Genomic DNA, 21,780 nt, shown 5'->3' with positions numbered 1-21,780 from the left:
TCCATTCGAATAGCGTGCATTACCTGGTCCCACCTTTGTACAATCATCAGTGGAGCCCCTGAGCAAATAACAAAGACTGGATTTCCTCCAGCTGAAAGGCAGTAAAGTTAAAAGGAAGGCATTTAGGGGAGGCAATAAATATCAAGGAAACAAATTGAAGTTAAAAAAAAAAGCTCTAGGTATCTGAGCACACATGCATTGCTGACTGTCCAGTATCTTCCTTGAACAGCTTAACTAGGTTTCTAGCCCTTAGTAACGATCCACTTATCTGCTGCTGCCTTCACAGAGTAGCTCAGTTACACTTTTCCAAAGTCTCCCTTCTGGCTAATGACGAGAAAAACCAGCTAGAACAGTGCCCTCATCTAAGCTCTTAGTTTCAAATGAGACATCCAGAGCGCCTGCCCTACAAACTCTTCTTTTTTTAATCCTAGGTATGTGAGGGCAGGTTGTGGTTTCTCAGACACTCTGCATGTGCTCAAGGGCTCTCTTTAATCACTTGACATATTTCCTGGTTTGACCCTGTACTGAAAGCAGATTCGGGGCTTAGAAGAGTTTGGATTTATATCCCCCCCTTCTCTCCTGTAAGGAGACTCAAAGGGGCTTACAATCTGCTTCCCTTCCCACCCCCACCCCCACCCCCGACAGTAAACACCCTGTGAGGTGGATAGGGCTGAGAGAGCTCCAAAGAACCGTGACTAGCCCAAGGTCACCCAGCTGGTGTGTGTTGGACTGCATAAGCTAATCTGGTTCACCAGATAAACCTCCACAGCTCATGTGGCAGAGTGGGGAATCAAACCCAGTTCTCCAGATTAGAGTGTACCTGCTCTTAACCACTACACTATGCTGGCTTGTTTAGCCTTATTTCTACCCCAGGAGACACAGATACCCTCCCAAATCTGAATCCCACTTTCAGGCGGTTTTGTCAGTCAACAGATTCTTCTGTCAGACTGAATACAGTGTGAAAGTTCAGTTCTCTTTCCTCTGCTTTGACGTTTGGGAACGAAAGGAAGGAGAACGAATCTCACTCCTGGGCATGTGAGCCTCTGAAAATTTGCTTTCTGTTTCCTGCCTCTCACAGATTACTCTGAACATGATTTACAGGTACGTTGTCCGGACTGCTATTGTATTAAAAAGAACCCAACAACCTGTATTCTGCGACAAGAAAATTCAGTTGTGGAAATAAAGATGCGTTGAAATGAGACCCAATGTTATTGTTTTAAAATTAGGCATGTGTTATAGCATAGGTGCCAAACTTGCGGCCCTCCAGATGTTCTGGACTACAGCTCCCATCATCCCCTGCCAGCATCATGCTGGCAGGGGATGATGGGAACTGTAGTCCAGAACATCTGGAGGGCCGCAAGTTTGACACCTGTGTGTTGTAGGAATTGCAGGATGAACTGCGAAATAGTAATATACCAGCTGTCCTTGCTATAGTGCTCATGGGTGTCATGGCCATTTTTTTTTAGGAAGTAGGTTGGGGCAAGTAGGCCTTTACCCATCAAGATTAACTATTAGAGATTTGATTGGCTGTGCAGATTTACACGGCATTACTAAAGTTAAGCTGTGGCAATCATTTTGCGGCTGACTCCTCCTCCTGTAGCAGCCATTTTGTGGCTGCACCCCCCCATGCCATGTCAGAATTCTCAATTCAAAAAGATTCAGGGCTTCTGATATATACATTATAGAATTGTGGTGGGGGTTAGGGTTATGATACATATGAGGATGTATCATAAGAGAAGCCATTGTGACATGAGTCACAAGGGATGGCAAAGTAAGAATAAACCTCTCCTCAGTTGCTTTCTGTTGGTCTCAAAGGCCTGAACTAGACATGTGCCTCCCATGGGGACTCAAAGTCAGACAGCAGCTGCAGGTTTCTCCTAGGAATTAAATTCCCGGGTGCTGGAGGGGCCCTATTCATGGTGTGGAGAGAGATGCTTCCCCCACCCCCAAACCATTTTCCTGACCTTAAACAGGCCCAGAAGGCATTGCAGCACCCTAACAGGGCAAATGACATCTCCAGGGCCATTTTGAGATGTGGAAAAGACACAGAGGGAAGGCAGAAGCCTTCCTGGTCAGAATTGAGCCTTTGTCGCACTTGGGAACTGAGCTCCCGTAAGAAACTTGCAGGCATTTTATCTAACCAAGAATTTGGCCTTTGCAGTCCTGAATACTTGTATGTGCACTAACTATTTAAAAAAGAAGGATGTAGGTTGCTTTGAACGCTATTCTCTTCTGCCCTGGTATCCAAGTCAGCCATCTGGAGGTCAGTTGTAATTCTGGGAGATGTCCAGCCTAAAGCTTGTCAACCCCACCATGTTGTAGGACACGATCCCATTCTTTCTCTGGCAGCCCTAAAGATTTTTTAAAGGATGGGGACGTAATCAACCAGAAGATGCTTCTTTTACTCTGAGAAGTCATTATGGAGGGTTAAAACATTTTTGAGGATCCAGCTGTTTTACAGCAGTTGCCGTAACAACCACAAACTTCTTTCTGGCCTCTTCCAGCTGTTTTGTTGGGAAGATCTCTTGAGCTGATTTGGCAAGGAGGCAGCAGGTGGCCAAGTTGGCGGGGGGGGGGGGGGCACAATGTTCAATAGGAAAGCTTGTAGCATCAGGTAATCAACTGGCTATTAAGTTATAATTAGAGGATTTGTTTTAGCGAGAGCTAGAAATGGCCTTTTAGGAAACATACTCGTATTATTGTTGTTGTTGTTGTTATTGTAGATTTCACAGCTGCCAGATCTTTAGCTGGTTGTTGGCCTTCATTACAATTCGAGCCTCACCCAGAGGCCTAGGAAGTTGTAATGTATCGGTGTAGTATTCGTGCGGATCCCAGCAGGGCTGCCTTCTGAATTTGACAGATGTTAATTTTGTCAATTATTATTGTTGTTGTTATTTTATTCGATTTGATAAACCGCCCTACCCCCGAAGGGCAGTAGTTTTTCTCTCCCCGGAGTTGTAGCTCTGGGACGTTAACCATGGCAACCACGAATTCCTCCCTGACCTGTTGTGTGCGACCCAGCTAGAAAGCAGGAAGAGGCCTTCGTCGAAAGAACCTACACATGGATAAACTGTTCCTAGGCAAAGTTGGGGTCTTCTTCATTGGCTGAACATGAAGAGTAGCTGCATAGCACCTACCTGTCCTGTTTATGGGAAGCAGGATCCTTGGAGCTAGCAACTGGGTTCATGAGGGGTAGGGTTGTCAGGTCCCCCCTGGCAATACACGTTCCAAATAATCCATTTTCTCCAGGGGAACTGATTTGGAAATAAGCTGTAATTCTGGGGAATCCCTAGTGAGGGTGTAACAGAGAGGGCTGTTTCGACGACTGATTACTTCTTTCTCATGCCTAAGCTCTGTTCCCAAGCATTCTTCCCTTGTAGAAATCGATTCTGTCTGTTGCTGTTGGGGACTGTGTATAAAATCCATCCCCTTTTCAAATGCATACCGCTTTTTGCACTTCGCTCTATTTTAACAGATCCTCCCCCCACCCCCACCCCGGTTTCCTTTGGCACCTGTGTTGCTGCCACCACTTTCCATTGCTGATGGTCTTTGCAGATGGTCCATTAACACACCTGGGATATGTCCGGAGGTGAAAAGAAGCAGGAATGTGGTAAGGAAGTAGCTGTACCGGCACCTCCCATCTTCCGCTGTAAGTCACCTGGGAGAGACAACATCAGTGTGCAGTTTAAGTTAACTTTCACCCCTGGGTATGTCTGTCATTTAATAGAAACTCAGTAAAAGAATAATGAGGGCAATGAGCAACAGGAGTGAGGGAGGTTCAGAAGACCTCGTCCCTCCCAGGTAGAGCTTGTAATTCAGCCGTGGCGAGTTTGCAGGCTTCTGCGTTCTGCAGATGTGGGTGGAGGATGCGAGGGGAGCCGTTGTTCATCTGCTCATTCCTCCATCTGAACTCGTCGGGCCTGATTTGCAGGACAGGTATTTTGGGAAGGGTTTTGCTGAGTTATTTTCCGGAAACAACTTTCTGGTTAGGGCAGTTCCAAAAACCTTGTGGATCCCTCTGCTGAGACTGGGGGAGGCTCACCTGGCACAGCAGAGAGACAAAACACATTCTCCAGTCAACAAGAAGGCTGGGAGGACCACAGCTAACAGCCATAAGGACATAAGAAGAGCCCTGCAGGTCAAACCAGTGGTCCATCTCACCCAGCATCCTCTCTTGCCATTGGCTAACCAGTTACTCTGGAAGGCCAACGATAGGACATAGATATTGCCTCCTGGCACCACTGCTCAGAGTCTGACTGCTTCGGAATATGGAGGTTCCATTTAGTCACCATGATTAGTAGCCACTGATTGACCTATCCTCCATGGGCCAAGTTCTTCCTTTTCAACCTGAGCAGAAGCTAAAATATCTTAGGGCCGTGGTGGCGAACCTTTGGCACTCCAGATGTTATGGACTACAATTCCCATCAGCCAATTGGCCATGCTGGCAGGGGCTGATGGGAATTGTAGTCCATAACATCTGGAGTGCCAAAGGTTTGCCACCACTGTCTTAGGGAGACCTCTTGAAAGTAGATGAACAGCATCCCTGGATGAAGAATCAGGCCCAAGTCTCTATCCAAGAATTTGACCTTTGCAGCCCTGAATATTCATATGTGCACTAACTGTTTAAAGAAGGATATGAGTTGCTTTGAACCCTGTTCTCTTCTGTCCTGATCTCTGCTCCTCACTGCTCATTGCAGCTGTTTTAACTTTGTGGAGGCCAAAGGGGTGGTGGACAGCAGCAACAGAAGAAGTCATTAATAGCAACAAGGGAGCAGTGACATTCAGTGTATTGCCACTGGGTGCCATGGCGACTGCCCATGTAGTCCCCTGGCATCCGCTTGCTTCTCCTCCAAAGCATCTCTTCCTCAAAGCAGAGAAGCCATCTCTGCTTCCATAGACCCCAGGAGGTCTTATCTTTGTGTCGACAGTGAGCACCCAAACAGAAACAGCTGCCTCCGTCATTGGAAGATGCTTGGCTGGGAACCTCCCGCCTCATCCCTGTGCCCAATGGAAGCCATTTTGATGGCACTTCCTCTCTGTTAGGAGCCAGTGGTTAGCTGCAGTACTGCAGTCAAATCTCTGCTGACGACCTGCATTCGATCCCGACAGAAGTTGGTTTCAGGTAGCTGACTCAAGACTGACTCAGCCTTCGATCCTTCTGAGGCTGGTAAAATGAGTACCCAGCTCGCTGGTGGTAAAGTGTAGATGTCTGTGAGAGGCAATAGCAAACGTCGTCTGCCTAGTAAACATTGAGATGTGACTCACCTGATAGGTTAATAATGACTGGTGCTTGCACAGAGCCTTTACCTTTACCACTATCTGTTCTAAAAGCTATCCACGGGTTCAACAACATTGGGGACAACAGATGCTCACCTTATACATAAGGTTTTCTTTTTTTGGTGGGGGGGGGGACTGTGATCTGTAAAGCATGACCATCTTGTTAAGAACAATAACTGGTCCAACTCCTAATGGATGTTGAAATAAAGTGAGAGAATATCTTCATCACCTTTGCCTTGTATTTGTATGGAGACATCAAGAAGCTGATCTGGACCCTAACAAGGCCATCCTGATCAGAGCACAGCCTTCTAAGTCCGCCAAAGTCAAGGAACTTGGGCCCCTTCCGCACATGCAGAATAATACAACTTCAATCCACGCTCACAATTGTTTGCAAGTGGATTTTGCTATTCTGCACAGTGCATTGAAAGCGGATTGAAAGTGTATTATTCTGCATGTGCAGAAGGGGCCTCAGAAAGTCTTAGCTCTGCTTAGGAGGGGCACTGTAAAACATTTGCATGAACCCCCCACCCCCGGCTTTGTGGCTTCCTTTTTCAAGGTGATGAGGAAGGACTGTGGTGTCCGTGAGTGATAAAGGGGGGGAAACGTGTGTCCATAGGGTGGCTAATTACTTAGAATCTTATCAAATGTCTCACATGAATGGAAAGAGTACCCATACAAATAAGATCTGACATACTGCTCTGGGCGGCAGTGTGAATTAGTGGTTAGAGCAACAGAGCGGAAAATGGAGAGGTTGGCTGATAGCTTATCTTGTGGCAGGATGCGATGGCTGTCACAGGCGGCAGATTTTGGGTGTCATTAAAAATGGCAAAGCGGGATCAAGGCAACTCTGACTCATGAGGTGTCTCCCATTCATTTCAGTGAGGTTTGCCCAGAAGAATTTCTTGGGATTGTGCCCCCTCTACATGAGCAGGAAGAGAATTGCCCTTGGGAGTATTTGTCTCAGGCATCCAAATGTGTTTGGCCCAGCCAAATGCTATTTCTTTTCTTCTCTCTGACAGGATAATTGAAATGGAACCCCTTGCCTATTCAGCACACGGCCCATTTTGTTTTTAATTCCAAGTTTCATTTCTAGAATGGGAATTCCTGGGGTCTGCCAGGTCGCATTGGTGAGAATCAGGCTGGAATTTGTTCACTGTCCATAATTATTGGAGAGAGTCCTGGCACTGTTCAGCACAGCATCCCCTAAAGGGACAGACTCACGATTTTACAAATTTGAAGTGAAGCCTGCTTCTGGAATGGTTTGACATTTGAGGGCTAAGGGGGGAAATTGTGCTTGAGTTTCAAACCCCCCATTTCCTTTTTGTGTCGTTATCTGTGTGTGCTACATTCTGTCAAGTCACTTATGGCTTATGGCCATCCTATGAATTAGTGACCTCCAGAGCATCCTATCATTAACAGTCTTGTTCCAAACTAGCAAACTGAGAGCTATATTGAAGGAGGAAGAGGAGGAGGAGTTGTTGTTGTTTGGATTCATACCCCACCTTTCTCTCCTGTAAGGAGACTCAAGGTGGCTTACAAACTCCTTTCCCTTCCTCTCCCCACAACAGACACCTTGTGAGGTAGGTGGGGCTGAGAGAATTCCAAAGAACTGTGACTGGCCTAAGGTCACCCAGCAGGAATGTAGGAGCGCAGAAATACATCTGGTTTACCAGATAAGCCTCTGCCACTCAGGTGGAGGAGTGGGGAATCAAACCTGTTCTCCAGATTAGAATCCACCTGCTCTTAACCACTACACTGGCTCTCAATCCAGCTCATGTTGGGCCATCCGCTTTTCCTGCTTCCTTCAGCTTTTCTTAGCATCGTTGTCTTTTCCATTGACTCCTTATATAATGAGACCAAACTACGATACGTGAAGATGTGGATGAATACTGAAAACTTTTTGCAAAATGTTAACTTATTCAGGCATGAAAATTGCTGACTGTGGGGTTGGTTGTCTGACACTTCACCAGATAGATGGCGAGGAGACTTACCACACATTTAGGCAGGGATGTTGGGGGCTACAAAAACCCACTGTTTCCAGGGGAACTGATCCCTGTAATCTGGAGAGGAGCTGTAATTCCAGGGAATCCCCAGATCTCACCTGGAGGCTGGCATCCCTATATATACTTCACACCCCTTCAGAAATCTAAAGAGAAAAGGGAGCGATTTCCCAAACTGTCATGAGCTCACTGCAGTAACTTTTCCAACTGACCTTCTGAAAACTCACATTTATGGGCCTTCCATCTGTAAAGTTCATCCATCTGATTTTTGAACTTTCAAGCATGCATCCTTCCAAATCTGAATTTCAGCAACTAATATTGCAAAATAATGCTTTGGAATAATAATGGGGGATAATTGTTTGTTCCAGTTCGTTTCTGTTCTGAAGGACGGAGGATGTAAGGACCTCTCAGGCCCCTTCCGCACATGCAGAATAATGCACTTTCAATCTGCTTTCAATGCACTTTGCAGCTTGGTTTTACTGTGCGGAATAGCAAAATCCGCTTGCAAACGTTATTCTGCATGTGCGGAAGGGACCTCTGTCCTGATTCTTGTAGTTTGATCATTCAGTGCAGCAAAAGAGCAGCTTTTCCGGCCTTTATGGTGAAACATGACTGGTCTTTGTACGGATGTCTGTCCATTTTCCTGTGAGCTGTGGGTGCCCCATTTGGAAAGTCCATAGTGGTGAAATCCAGTGGAAAACTTGAAGAGGGTTTTTTTTTGTTCGCTTGTTTCAGACATTACCTGTGCCTAACAACACAAAGGCACACTTTGTGTCAGCTGGATGGACCATGTCCCTAAGAATAACCCAAACAAGAATAACACAAACCCAAATAACCCAAGAATAACCCATCTCCTCTTTCCCTGATGGACTCCTGTTGTAAGGAATTCCAACGAGGCAGAAATAAAAGGCTTTTGGTTGAAAGTGGGGGTGGGGGGGAGGGGCGGTGGGTGGGAGGGGGGGTTGGGGTGGGGGGGGGGGTGGGGAGGGGGGCGTGGGGGGGGGGAGGGGTGGGGGGGGGGGGGGGGGGGGGGGGGGGGGGGTGGGGGGGGGGGGGGGTGGGGGGAGGGGGGGGTGGGGGGTGGCGGGGGTGGGGGGGGGGGGGGGTGGGGGGGGGGGGGGGTGGGGGGGGGGGGGGGTGTGGGGGGGGGGGGGTGGGGGGGGGGGGGGGGGGGGGGGGGGGGGGGGGGGGGGGGGGGGGGGGGGGGGGGGGGGGGGGTGGGGGGGGGGGGGGGTGGGGGGGGGGGGGGGTGGGGGGGGGGGGGTGTGGGGGGGGCGGGGGGTGGGGGGGGGGGGGGGTGGGGGGGGGGGGGGGTGGGGGGGGGGGGGGGTGGGGGGGGGGGGGGGTGGGGGGGGGGGGGGGTGGGGGGGGGGGGGGGTGGGGGGGGGGGGGGGTGGGGGGGGGGGGGGGTGGGGGGGGGGGGGGGTGGGGGGGGGGGGGGGTGGGGGGGGGGGGGGGTGGGGGGGGGGGGGGGTGGGGGGGGGGGGGGGTGGGGGGGGGGGGGGGTGGGGGGGGGGGGGGGTGGGGGGGGGGGGGGGTGGGGGGGGGGGGGGGTGGGGGGGGGGGGGGGTGGGGGGGGGGGGGGGTGGGGGGGGGGGGGGGTGGGGGGGGGGGGGGGTGGGGGGGGGGGGGGGTGGGGGGGGGGGGGGGTGGGGGGGGGGGGGGGTGGGGGGGGGGGGGGGTGGGGGGGGGGGGGGGTGGGGGGGGGGGGGGGTGGGGGGGGGGGGGGGTGGGGGGGGGGGGGGGTGGGGGGGGGGGGGGGTGGGGGGGGGGGGGGGTGGGGGGGGGGGGGGGTGGGGGGGGGGGGGGGTGGGGGGGGGGGGGGGTGGGGGGGGGGGGGGGTGGGGGGGGGGGGGGGTGGGGGGGGGGGGGGGTGGGGGGGGGGGGGGGTGGGGGGGGGGGGGGGTGGGGGGGGGGGGGGGTGGGGGGGGGGGGGGGTGGGGGGGGGGGGGGGTGGGGGGGGGGGGGGGTGGGGGGGGGGGGGGGTGGGGGGGGGGGGGGGTGGGGGGGGGGGGGGGTGGGGGGGGGGGGGGGTGGGGGGGGGGGGGGGTGGGGGGGGGGGGGGGTGGGGGGGGGGGGGGGTGGGGGGGGGGGGGGGTGGGGGGGGGGGGGGGTGGGGGGGGGGGGGGGTGGGGGGGGGGGGGGGTGGGGGGGGGGGGGGGTGGGGGGGGGGGGGGGTGGGGGGGGGGGGGGGTGGGGGGGGGGGGGGGTGGGGGGGGGGGGGGGTGGGGGGGGGGGGGGGTGGGGGGGGGGGGGGGTGGGGGGGGGGGGGGGTGGGGGGGGGGGGGGGTGGGGGGGGGGGGGGGTGGGGGGGGGAGGGGGGTGGGCGGGTGTGGAGGGGGGGGGGGGGAGGGAGGGGGGGGGGGGGAGGGGGGGGGGTGTGCGAGGGGTGGCGAGGGGGGAGGGAGAGGGGGGGGGGGGGGGGGGGGCGTGGGGGGGGGGGGGGGGGGGGGGGTGGGGAGGGGGGGGGAGGGGGGGAGGGGGGGGTGGGGGGAAGGGGGGGGGGGTGGGGGGGGGGGGGGGGGGGGGGGGGGGGGGGTGGGGGGGGGGGGGGGTGGGGGGGGGGGGGGGTGGGGGGGGGGGGGGGTGGGGGGGGGGGGGGGTGGGGGGGGGGGGGGGTGGGGGGGGGGGGGGGTGGGGGGGGGGGGGGGTGGGGGGGGGGGGGGGTGGGGGGGGGGGGGGGTGGGGGGGGGGGGGGGTGGGGGGGGGGGGGGGTGGGGGGGGGGGGGGGTGGGGGGGGGGGGGGGTGGGGGGGGGGGGGGGTGGGGGGGGGGGGGGGTGGGGGGGGGGGGGGGTGGGGGGGGGGGGGGGTGGGGGGGGGGGGGGGTGGGGGGGGGGGGGGGTGGGGGGGGGGGGGGGTGGGGGGGGGGGGGGGTGGGGGGGGGGGGGGGTGGGGGGGGGGGGGGGTGGGGGGGGGGGGGGGTGGGGGGGGGGGGGGGTGGGGGGGGGGGGGGGTGGGGGGGGGGGGGGGTGGGGGGGGGGGGGGGTGGGGGGGGGGGGGGGTGGGGGGGGGGGGGGGTGGGGGGGGGGGGGGGTGGGGGGGGGGGGGGGTGGGGGGGGGGGGGGGTGGGGGGGGGGGGGGGTGGGGGGGGGGGGGGGTGGGGGGGGGGGGGGGTGGGGGGGGGGGGGGGTGGGGGGGGGGGGGGGTGGGGGGGGGGGGGGGTGGGGGGGGGGGGGGGTGGGGGGGGGGGGGGGTGGGGGGGGGGGGGGGTGGGGGGGGGGGGGGGTGGGGGGGGGGGGGGGTGGGGGGGGGGGGGGGTGGGGGGGGGGGGGGGTGGGGGGGGGGGGGGGTGGGGGGGGGGGGGGGTGGGGGGGGGGGGGGGTGGGGGGGGGGGGGGGTGGGGGGGGGGGGGGGTGGGGGGGGGGGGGGGTGGGGGGGGGGGGGGGTGGGGGGGGGGGGGGGTGGGGGGGGGGGGGGGTGGGGGGGGGGGGGGGTGGGGGGGGGGGGGGGTGGGGGGGGGGGGGGGTGGGGGGGGGGGGGGGTGGGGGGGGGGGGGGGTGGGGGGGGGGGGGGGTGGGGGGGGGGGGGGGTGGGGGGGGGGGGGGGTGGGGGGGGGGGGGGGTGGGGGGGGGGGGGGGTGGGGGGGGGGGGGGGTGGGGGGGGGGGGGGGTGGGGGGGGGGGGGGGTGGGGGGGGGGGGGGGTGGGGGGGGGGGGGGGTGGGGGGGGGGGGGGGTGGGGGGGGGGGGGGGTGGGGGGGGGGGGGGGTGGGGGGGGGGGGGGGGGGGGGGGGGGGGGGGTGGGGGTGGGGGGGGGTGGGGAGGGGGGGGGGGGGCTGATGGGGGGGCAGGGGGGGGGAGGGGGGGGGGGGGGGGGGGGGGTGGGGGGGGGAGCGGGGGGGGGGCCGGGGGGGGGGGGGGGGGGGGGGGGGGGGGGGGGGTGGGGGAGGGGGGGGGTGCCTCCCCGGGTGGGGGGGGGTGGGGGGGGTGGGGGGGGGGGGGGGGGGGGGGTGATGGGCTGATGGGAATTGTAGTCCATAACATCTGGAGTGCCAAAGGTTCGCCACCACGGCACTAAACCAAAGACAGCAGGGGAAGGCAGTAGTCCTACCCCTACTCAATGCAGGAGCAGCCTAAAGTATCTCAGGCTCATTCCGCACATGCAGAGTAATGCACTTTCAAACTGCTTTCAGGGCTCTCTGAACCTGTGCGGAATAGCAAAATCCACTTGCAAACAGTTGTGAGAGTGGTTTGAAAACGCATTATTTTGCGTGTGCGGAAGGGGCCTCAGACAAGTGTTTGCCTGGCTACTGCTTAAGACTGCCCGTGAGAGGGAGCTCACCACCTCCCCAGGAGCTTATTCAACTGCTGCAATACTCTTCCCGTAACAAATTTTCCCAATGTCCACTCATACCTCTCTGTCAATCATTTGTGCACATTATTGCAAGTCCTGTCCTACGTTGCCAACAGCAACAGCGCCCTCCCTCCTTTATGAATTCCCATCACCATCCCGGCTTTTTGAGCTTTGAACAATGATTTTCAGTTTTACTGTAGGGGAAAAGAGGAAGAATATCTGCATGTCTGTATGTATCACTAAGGGGGTTTGGCCCAAGGCTTCATGTTCAGGAGTGAGGAAACAAACTTGGTATAAATCCAAACTCTTCTTCTCTTTTTGCCACTGAGATCTACAAGTCACGTCAAGGATAGTGGGGGGGGGGAAATCAAGTTTTTCTGGCCAAAGCTTGATAATTTTGTGCTCTTTTCCCTGTCTAGGGTAATTTCCAGATACAAACTGTGTTTCATTCTACAACAGAATTCCAACTGTATGTTGACAAGCAGTCATGTCAATGTGTGAATTAATTCAGCCTCGGTTTTCTCTTGCAATCCTAGCATTTGATTAGTCACAGGCAAGCAGATGCATAGCTCTGTTGAGAAGATAGCCCCTGCCCCAACAAATCACAGGGCCCCAGAAATGTGTGCATGGTTGGGGCAAATTATTATCATCCCGATGGTTTCATGCATACAATACTTTGACTTCTATGAACTGCTGGTATGATGGACACGGGCGTACCGCCAAAAGGGACATATGGGGGTCAAATGTCCCTGGGCTGTGGCCATTTAGTCATGTGTGGGGACGGAAAACCACCCTACATCACTCTTCCCTCCCCCGGGTCCATACACTGACTTGAAGACCTGGTGCAAAAAAACATTGTTTGGTCATGATGGGGGAGGGTGGCTGCCCTTACGGGAAGTGGGGGTGGGGGGCGCAGAAAACTCAGATTTTGCATCAGGCTGCATTTTCCCTAGATACACCTCTGGTGATGGAAAATCCTTTTAGGGGATGACTAGTCCCCGGAGACCCATCAACTTACGGCTAGACATCAACCCCAAAGGATTTCCCAGCACAACTGTCTTTCAAGCTTTTATTCTTATTTCAGCTGAAGTCCTTTGCATATCTGGCACAGCAGGTATGTTTTTGATGGCTGATAGCATCTGTTTTTTTGGACCTTTTCCTAATTCTATTGCAACCTTCTCTTTAAAATATATAGTGGAGGCGTGTACTTCTCCTCCTTTAAGGTATGTATCTTGTTACGTTTTTAAACCTTTCCTTGCTCCAAAGCGCTCAGGGCAACAAACATTGTATTCCTACCCCTCCCCTTTTGTCCTCAAAACAACCCTTTGAGGTAGGTTAGGCTGAAAGACAGTAACTGGCTCAAGATTGCCCACTCTTAGCATGACATTTAACCACTACACTACACTGCCTTTCTATGCCCCTTAAGAGTGGGATTTATCCATATCATACTGTAAAGAAAACCATAGTTGCAGGGACTGGAAGCTTTTCTTAAGTATGTTAATTTCACTTGTATTGTTAAAAGGGCAAGGGGATTTACAATTTTTTAAAAAAATGTCATCTACACAATATATGTTAGAGATATATGATGCACACGGGACTGGCTGTAGGATGTTTGTGTCAGCGGCCTCAGGACCACCCACGTCAGACATGAAGGTCATAGTCTGTCTCTGTTTGGCCCCACATCTGGTCTTTCTAAACAAAACTGTCTTGCAGGTTTCTTAAAGTGGGCAAGCTCCTACCTGCATCCAGGAGGCTGTTCCAGAGGGTTTAGACTGCAAATGGATGGATGACTTCCAGCCCTATGAGCTGGCACAGCGGGAAGGAGTCACTGTGAGGAATTTAGCTGCCTCACAGGTTCATACAGGAAGAAACAGGGCTTTGGGTTTGGGGGTCCCAGGTTTTAAAGAAGTGCCAGCTATTTCAGTTCAGTCAAGAAAGAAAAAAAAACTAGCAGCCAAGGATGTTTTGAAACAGGTGTACTATGTTCATCTCCACTTCCTGAAATTAAGAAGCAATTAGCACATTTTGCACTAATTGAAGTTATTGTCTTCTGGGGCAGCCCGCACAGAGTCATATTGCAGTAGTCTAGCCCCAAGGATAGCATGGATCAGCTGAACAGAAAGGAGGACCATTGTATGAGATGTAGTTGGAGCAAAATCACTCTTGGCAACGGTACCAATGAGGGTTGTCAGGTCCCTCCTTGCCACCGGCCGGGAAATGGGGGAGTAGGGTTACCAGATCCAGGTTGGGAAACCCCTGAAGATTTGGGGATGGGTCTTAGGGAGGGCAGGGACCTCAGCAAGGTCTGATGCCATAGAGACCCACCCCCCAAAGCATCAATTTTCTGAAGTCTTGAGATGAGTTTAATTCAGGGGATCCCCACCTGGAGGGTGGCATCTCTGCTTCACTAACAGCAAAGCTGTACCAAATTCTTCGCAAGTAAGTAAGAAACAGACTAAATTCCAGCCAGGGCAAGCAACTCAGCCCTCTCAGGAACACCACATTTTCCAAAAGGCTTGCGCTCTGACTTATCTAGGTTCCGTTTCAGTCTGTTTTCTTTCAAGCCTTCCATCCTTAAAAATCTAAAATTTTAAAAAGAAAGAGAAGGCTCTTCATACATTGGGTTGTTAAGGGAGGGAGGAAACAGCAGCATTTGGGCAAGAACCTTATTTGTTTGCTAGGTAGATTAGCACCTGGGAATGAACGTCAGAGGTAGGCTGTGTGTTACCCATTGGTGATGATAACACAGTGACTGGCCAATCAGTGCTTGTAACGCAAACCACATTCCATGATCCTTATCAAGATTGCAGTTCATATGCATTCTATTGAGGGGGCACGAGTGGGCATCACATTTTCCCGATGATATTGCTGTTTATAGCAGGGAAAATGCAATCTCCCGACAAACGGAGAAGTCCTCTGCGGTACCGACAGTGTGGAAAGAACAGCTCTTGAGTTTGGGAATCTTCCACAATCGCCCTTATCCCAAGCTCTGCACAACACCGTTCAGAGAACAGCTGGAGATAGAATCTCTATTGCCCAATGTATTTGTGGAAGATACTTTTTCCCCTCTAGCTTATTATTTCAAAACATAAGCGAGGTGGGATGTGAGTAACTCCCTTGAGTAGCCGGTCAGGCAGGACTAAAAGCAGTTCCGACCAGAACCCATTCGTATTGTTAGGCTGCGTTCTTCCTGTTTTGTATTGATTCTAAATTTAAATCTCCCGTCCCCACCCTGAATTCCTCCCCTTTCCCCTCCCAAATCAAATCGATTACATTTTCCCACACTGCTCATCATTGTGGTAAGATAAATTAGAAAATATAAGCTCAGTTCGAAGAATAACACAAAGGAAACTACGAAGAAAAAAAAATCTAATTTAGAAAAAGTGTTCACCAATCTAGGAAATGTCTATGTCCGCCATTGCGGTAAAATAAATCAGAAAAATATAAGCTCAGTTAAAAGAATAACATGAAGAAAACTACTAAGCAAAAAAAAAAATCTGTTTATTTTTAAAAGTATTCATCGATCTAGGAAATGTCTATGCCGCCCCTCCAGAGAACCTGCTTAAGGCAGGTTACGAAATAAAACACGGTTAAAACATTAAACAGCATAAAAATCATTAAAGATTAACAAGCTATTAACAAGCCAGCCTTAAAAACCTAGCCAGGGCATAAAAAGAGCACAAAACATCTTGCACCTTAAATTTAGTTTAATCAAATTAGCCTCGGGCTAGAAGCAGACTGTAAAACAATTTTAAACGACTAACCGCTTAATTAAAAGCCTGGGTGAAAGGAATGTTTTGGCCTGGTGCCTAAAAGACAGTAGAGTAGGTACCAGGTGAGCCTCAAGTGGAAGTGCAACCCACAGGCAAAATGCCCTGCCTTAAAAAGCCCCGGTTCCCATGCCAGCACATTTTATTTAGTTATTACATTTCCCCAGAGCATAATTCTGCCCTCTGCCATTCTGTCCTCACAACAACCTTGCGAGGTTAAGGGGACTAAGAGCGAGTGACTGAGCCAAGGTCTACCCGGAAGCTTCAAGGCAGACGAGGAATTTAAGCTTGGATCTCCCAGGCCCGTGGTGGCGAACCTTTGGCACTCCAGATGTTATGGACTACAATCCCCATCAGCCAATTGGCCATGCTGGCAGGGGCTGATGGGGATTGTAGTCCATAACATCTGGAGTGCCAAAGGTTCGCCACCATTGTGGCCCTTTCCTGACTCTGGCCCCTTCTACATGGGCCAATAAACATGGGTGTGGGATGCTAAATAACACATTGTGGCTGGGGTGGGGGGACTTTGCCCAAATCTCACTCCCAGGTTGCAGCCGCTCCCAAGCGAACGGCCAGGTAAGAGGCATTTTATTTGCCTCCCTTTTCCTTAAAAAAATTTTTTGCAGTTTGCATCTGCGTACCTATGCAGGTGCAGCTGGTCGCATTATGGGACATTGGCATGGCTGTGGGGGTTAATTCGTGCACGACTGCATAGCTACGCATGTGTGGGAAGTAATGTTTAAAAACAGACGCGTCTCTGTGCGAAGGTGCAGCAGCAACCCGGATTGTTTCTGTGGGCTCCAATTGCTGCCTGCACGGATGCATGTGAACACGAAGACAAACAGGTTTCCTTATCCCAACTAAAACCCGTTATAGATTTGCTGTGTGGAAGGGGCCACACTTAACAAATGTAGATTGGGGTGCTGTGTGGTTTCCGGGCTGTATGGCCGTGTTCCAGCAGCATTCTCTCCTGACATTTCGCCTGCATCTGTGGCTGGCATCTTCAGAGGATCTGATCATTGGATCTTGGGAACTAAGCAGGATCAGTCATGGTTAGTACTTGGATGGGAGACTACCAAAGAATATCAATATGCAGAGGCAGGCAAAGGCAAAACCAACTATGAACATATCTTGATATGAAAATCCTGTAGTGAGTACATAAGTCTTGATATGAAAATCCTGTAGTGAGTCGATAAGTCAGCCACGACTTGATGTCAAACGAAAAGTTGGGAACCCTACATTCAGGAATGGAGCAAGCTTCCTCCAACAGTTCACAAAGCCTTCATTTTTTGGAAGCACTGTGAGGAGGCCATTGTGATTGGGTTGGTTTTCAGGGGGTGGAGTTAAGTCAGTAATACAGTCCAGATTTTAATGTCTGTTATGTATACTGTTTTCCATTAATGTATTCCCTCAGAACGTATTCTGTTGCGTGTTCCCTCAGATTTTGCTTGACTGAGAGCATGGAATAGAAACATTCCAAATAAAGAAGTGAATCATAATTCCAATTGCATACTGTACATTTTATTCTTTTAGGCCCCTTCCGCACATGCAGAATAATGAAGAAGAAGAAGAGTTTGGAGTTATATCCCCCCTTTCTCTCCTGTAGGAGACTCAAAGGGGCTTACAATCTCCTTGCCCTTCCCCCCTCACAACAAACACCCTGTGAGGTAGGTGGGGGTGAGAGAGCTCTGAAGAACTGTGACTAGCCCAAGGTCACCCAGCTGGCGTGTGAGGGAGTGTACAGGCTAATCTGAATTCCGCAGATAAGCCTCCACAACTCAGGCGGCAGAGCAGGAAATCAAACCTGGTTCCTCCAGATTAGGTACACGAGCTCTTAACCTCCTACGCCACTGCTGCTCCTTTGCACTCCTAATGCACTTTCAATCCACTTTCACAATTGTTTGAAAGTGGATTTTGGTCCAGTCCAGTCCAGCTGCAAAGTGCATTGAAAGTTGATTGAAAGTACATTATTCTGAGTGTGTGGAAGGGGCCTCAAATAGTTCATCAGTTTTGCATTCATCCTGCTTTTCCTCTGAGGAGCTTGGCACAGCTTTCATGACTCACCCCCTCCAATTCTTCCTCACAGGAACCTCCAGAGGTAAGTTTGGTTGGCCCAGGGTGCGAGGCTGCCCCGAAGTCAGCCTGGTGACTGGGGAATCTGTAGCACTTATAGTGCAGGCTGACCAGACGTCCCGCTTTTGGCGGGACAGTCCCGCCTTCAAACAATTTGTCCCGCGTCCCGCGGGTTATTTCAATTGTCCTGATTTTTGGGAGGCTGCCGCACTGCCTTCTGGGGTGCAAAGCAGTGCGGCAGCCTCCCACGTGCGCGGCTGCAGGAGCACGGCTTTATTATAGTGAGTCTGAAGTTTCATGTGGCCAGTGGCTGGTACAAATTCAAATCATTAATGAAAGATCCCGTCTGCTGCACTCTCAAACTGAAAAGCCCTAGTTCAATTTTTGTCTAATTTCAGAGCCACTGACTGCAACCATTTTGGACTTGGGTTGTAGGGTCATTTCACAGAATCATGGAATCATGGAGTTGGAAGAGACCCCAGGGGCCATCAAGTCCAACCCCCTGCCATGCAGGTACACACAATCAAAGCACTCCTGTCAGATGGGCATCCAGCCTCTCTTTAAAAACCTCCAAAGAAGGAGACGCCACCACACTCTGAGGTAGTGCGTTTCTCCCAACCAAGACGTGAAAGGGACTGTTATAATTAGCAAGAGAAGTGGAAGACCCTTCCAGAACTGCAGACATCACCTTGGAATTCGACGGGAGGGACAGAACTTTCTCAAAGGGTGTGGCTTCATCTTCCAAAGAAGTGCAAGGTGTGGTTTCCGGAGCATGGCCCAGAAAGCTTCGGCTGTAGTGAGCACGTACCTGACCCAACCGGTTAGAGAGGAGGGGAACCTATTGGTGAAGCAACAGTGTGTAACAGCACCCATATAAATAATGCCTTGGGTACGAATCGGAGGGAGGACGTTACCGCACCAATTCTGTAGGGAGTGTTCCTTTCTGCCTTTGACTTTCTCCACCCTTGTCCTCTATTTTTTTTTAAAAAATCAAGTGGGCACTTTCTCTCATTCCTCAGGACTTGTTCTGGCCTGATTCAAGAGGGCGCAGTCCTCGGTCCGGTCTCCCAGGCAAGGCGAAGGGTGTCAATTACAGGCCAGTTGGGAAATAGGTGTGTGCAGAAAAGGAGAATTGCATCCACCTGGCAGGGCCCAGTGGGCGTGAGGCATGCGCCGGGAACATCCAGCAGAGGGGCCAGGCCTCTGAACGACAAGCCTGTTTACTCCAGTTATCCTGAAGTAACAACTCCTTGATGCGGAGCAAGCGAGTGTGTGCTCACAAGATGAATAATCAGGAACGATCATCATTTGTTTACTCAGTTTTGACAGAGAAACCAGATGACGTCGTCATGAGTGACCTGTTTCATTCCAGTGTTTTCCTCACTGTCTTCCCAACTTTTTGCTAGACCTGAACTCTGGTGATTTTTGGAACCAGAAACACATTCATAGTAAAACGCTGTCTGGGTTGGAAAGTCAAAGTACTGAGAGAACAGCAGTGGCATAGTGGTTAAGAGCAGGTGCACTCTAATCTGGAGAACTGGGTTTGATTCCCCACTTTGCAGCTTGAGCTGTGGAGCCTTATCTGGGGAATTCAGACTAGCCTGTGCCCTTCAACACATGCCAGCTGGGTGACCTTGAGCTAGTCACAGTTCTTCTGAACTCTCTCAGCCCCACCTATCTCACAGGGTGTTTGTTGTGGGGGAGAGAAGAGAAAGGAGTTTGTAAGCCCCTTTGAGTCTCCTTACTGGAGAGAAAGGGGGGGGATAAAAATCTAACTCTTCTTCTAACTACTGAAGGGTGTTTTTTCCCCATAATTATCACCCCTTCAGCGTTATCTCTTCTTCCATGAGTCACTATTTTCCTCTCAACCTTTGCATGAATTCTTATTTATCAGCATTGGGAGGAGGAGTGGTTGTGAGGAAGTGCTAGCCCTTGCTTTTCACATTGCATTTTTTCAAAGTCTACATCCATTTTTAAAAAGTCATGATCATGAAATACTATTATGAAATTACCCAACGAAGTCAGCATTGGAGTACATTTCATATTGCAAAATACTGTTTCACTCAGGAGTTTACATAGTCTTTTCCAGAGCTGGTTTATGATGGAAATAGATTTCTAGTCACAGCTTTTCGGAGCTCTCTCAACCCCACCTACCTCACAGGGTGTTTGTTGTGAGGGGGGAAGGGCAAGGAGATTGTAAGCCCCTTTGAGTCTCCTGCAGGGAGGAGAAGGGATATAAATCCAAACTCCTCCTCCTCCTCCTCCTCCTCCTCCTCCTCTTCTTCTTCTTCTTCTTCTTCTTCTTCTTCTTCTTCTTCTTCTTCTTCTTCTTCTTCTTCTTCTTCTTCTTCTTCTATATGCATGGGCCCCTGATCATGACAGTAAATCACATTTTACTCAAAGTCCTAATTTGATTCCAATAATTTGAGGCCCTGGTTTTTAGAACATTCCTAAATAAAAAGTGTAAAGATGAAGAAAATATTTTTAAAGGTGGGGAATTTTTAAAAATATTTTTAAATATTTTAAATATTTTTAAATAAATAAAAATATTTTAAATATTTTTAAATATTTTAAATATTTTTAAATATTTTAAATATTTTTAAATAAATAAAAATATTAAAAATATTTTTAAATATTTTTAATATTTTTAAATATTTTAAATATTTTTAAATAAATAAAAATATTAAAAATATTTTTAAAGATGGGGAACTTTTTAAAAAGAACATGGACTCTTTATTGGCAGGATAATCTTGCTGAATTTAAATGAGTAGTCTTATAAGAATTTTTTTCCCTGTAGCCATTTTGACCACTTACAGAGACAATTACCTGAAGGCTCTGGAAACTCATAAGCTGGAGATCTTCAAAATAAGCCTTGTCTGTACAGACAGAAGTTGGTACAGCTGCTTCTGAGCTACCATTATTGAAGAAAGTGAAGGTGTTAGGAGGGTTGAAATTACAGCAATGATGATAATAATAGGCAGTTGCTTTGCCTACAAAGTGCAAAGCAGTATTTAATTTCTCCTTCCTTGGTACTGAGTAATCACTGAATGATAAAATGAGAATAGAAAGTTATTGATTAGTCTGCGAAACTAAGAGGCGAAAATTGCAGGGAGAGGCAAAAGGAAGAGGCAAAAATTGCCGGGAGAAGCATGATTTTTTGTCGAATGGAACTTTCGAGCAAACATATAGCAAGATCCTGCCCTGGTTATCTCGACCCCAAGGATATTCGGCTGGCCTCAACTAGAGCCAGAGCTTTTTCTGCATTGGCTCCCATCTTGTGGAACTTGTTACCAGTGGATGTCAGGGGCCTGTGGGATCTTAATCAATTCCACAGGGCCTGTATGTTCCACTGTATGTTCCACTGGTTGAGGCTGCCACGGATCTGCTATATCATGCTGACCCCTCGAGTCTTGTATCCCTGCTCCTTCCCTTCCCTGCCCTGACGCTGATGGGTCATATAATGGGGGTCAGATTGAACTTTATAGTACGGGCTGGGAGGCTTTGATATTTTAGTCACTCTCTGTGAATGCCTCTAATACTTTCATTGTTATATTGGAAATTGTTTTATGATTTTGGAATTATGGGTGTTAGTTGCCCAGAGCCCGGCTTCGGCCAGGAAATTAAATCTAATAAAATAAATAAATAAAAATGTGAAAGACATTAATTCATAGGATTGCTATAAGTCAGAAGCAACTTGACAGCACTTATACACACAGCGCTGTGCAAACAGGAGACCCATGTGGACTCATATGCCAGGGAAAATACCCTTTTCTCAACTGTCCTATATTTTCTCCCCTTTAGAGCTACTTTCTCTTCCTTTCTTGTTTCCCACAGTTTTTTTACAACTCACCTATTTGCTTAGTTCCCCCACCTCATGTAATGTCTGTTTGTCTGTCTGTCTGTCTAGCTCTGTGGTGGCGAACCTTTGGCAGTCCAGATGTTATGGACTACAATTCCCATCAGCCCCTGCCAGCATGGCCAATTGGCCATGCTGGCAGGAACTGATGGGAATTGTAGTCCATAACATCTGGACTGCCAAAGGTTCGCCACCACTACTATTCATATCTCTCTCTCTCTTTCTCTCTCTCTCTCTCTCTCTCTTTTCAAGGTGGTAATAGATTGGTATTTGATCATTTTGCCTCCCTCCCATTTTTAATCAGTGGGGTTTTCCTGCAAATTAGAGGTTTCCTTGGTTAAGTGGAAAAGAACAAACTGCTCCTGAAGGGAATTCTTCTCCAGGGAATTTCCCATTGGCTACTGCTTGGGGAAGCCTTTTGGCTTCTGTGGATGGTCGGAGGGCGCCCTCTAGCGGCCCTTGCGCGAACGTCGTTTCTTTTTGCACCCTCCGGTCACGGGGGCGCAGCAGCA

Source organism: Sphaerodactylus townsendi, linkage group LG15 (assembly GCF_021028975.2).
Source record: "Sphaerodactylus townsendi isolate TG3544 linkage group LG15, MPM_Stown_v2.3, whole genome shotgun sequence".
Classification (NCBI taxonomy): domain Eukaryota; kingdom Metazoa; phylum Chordata; class Lepidosauria; order Squamata; family Sphaerodactylidae; genus Sphaerodactylus; species Sphaerodactylus townsendi.
This window is presented reverse-complemented; position numbering follows the sequence as displayed.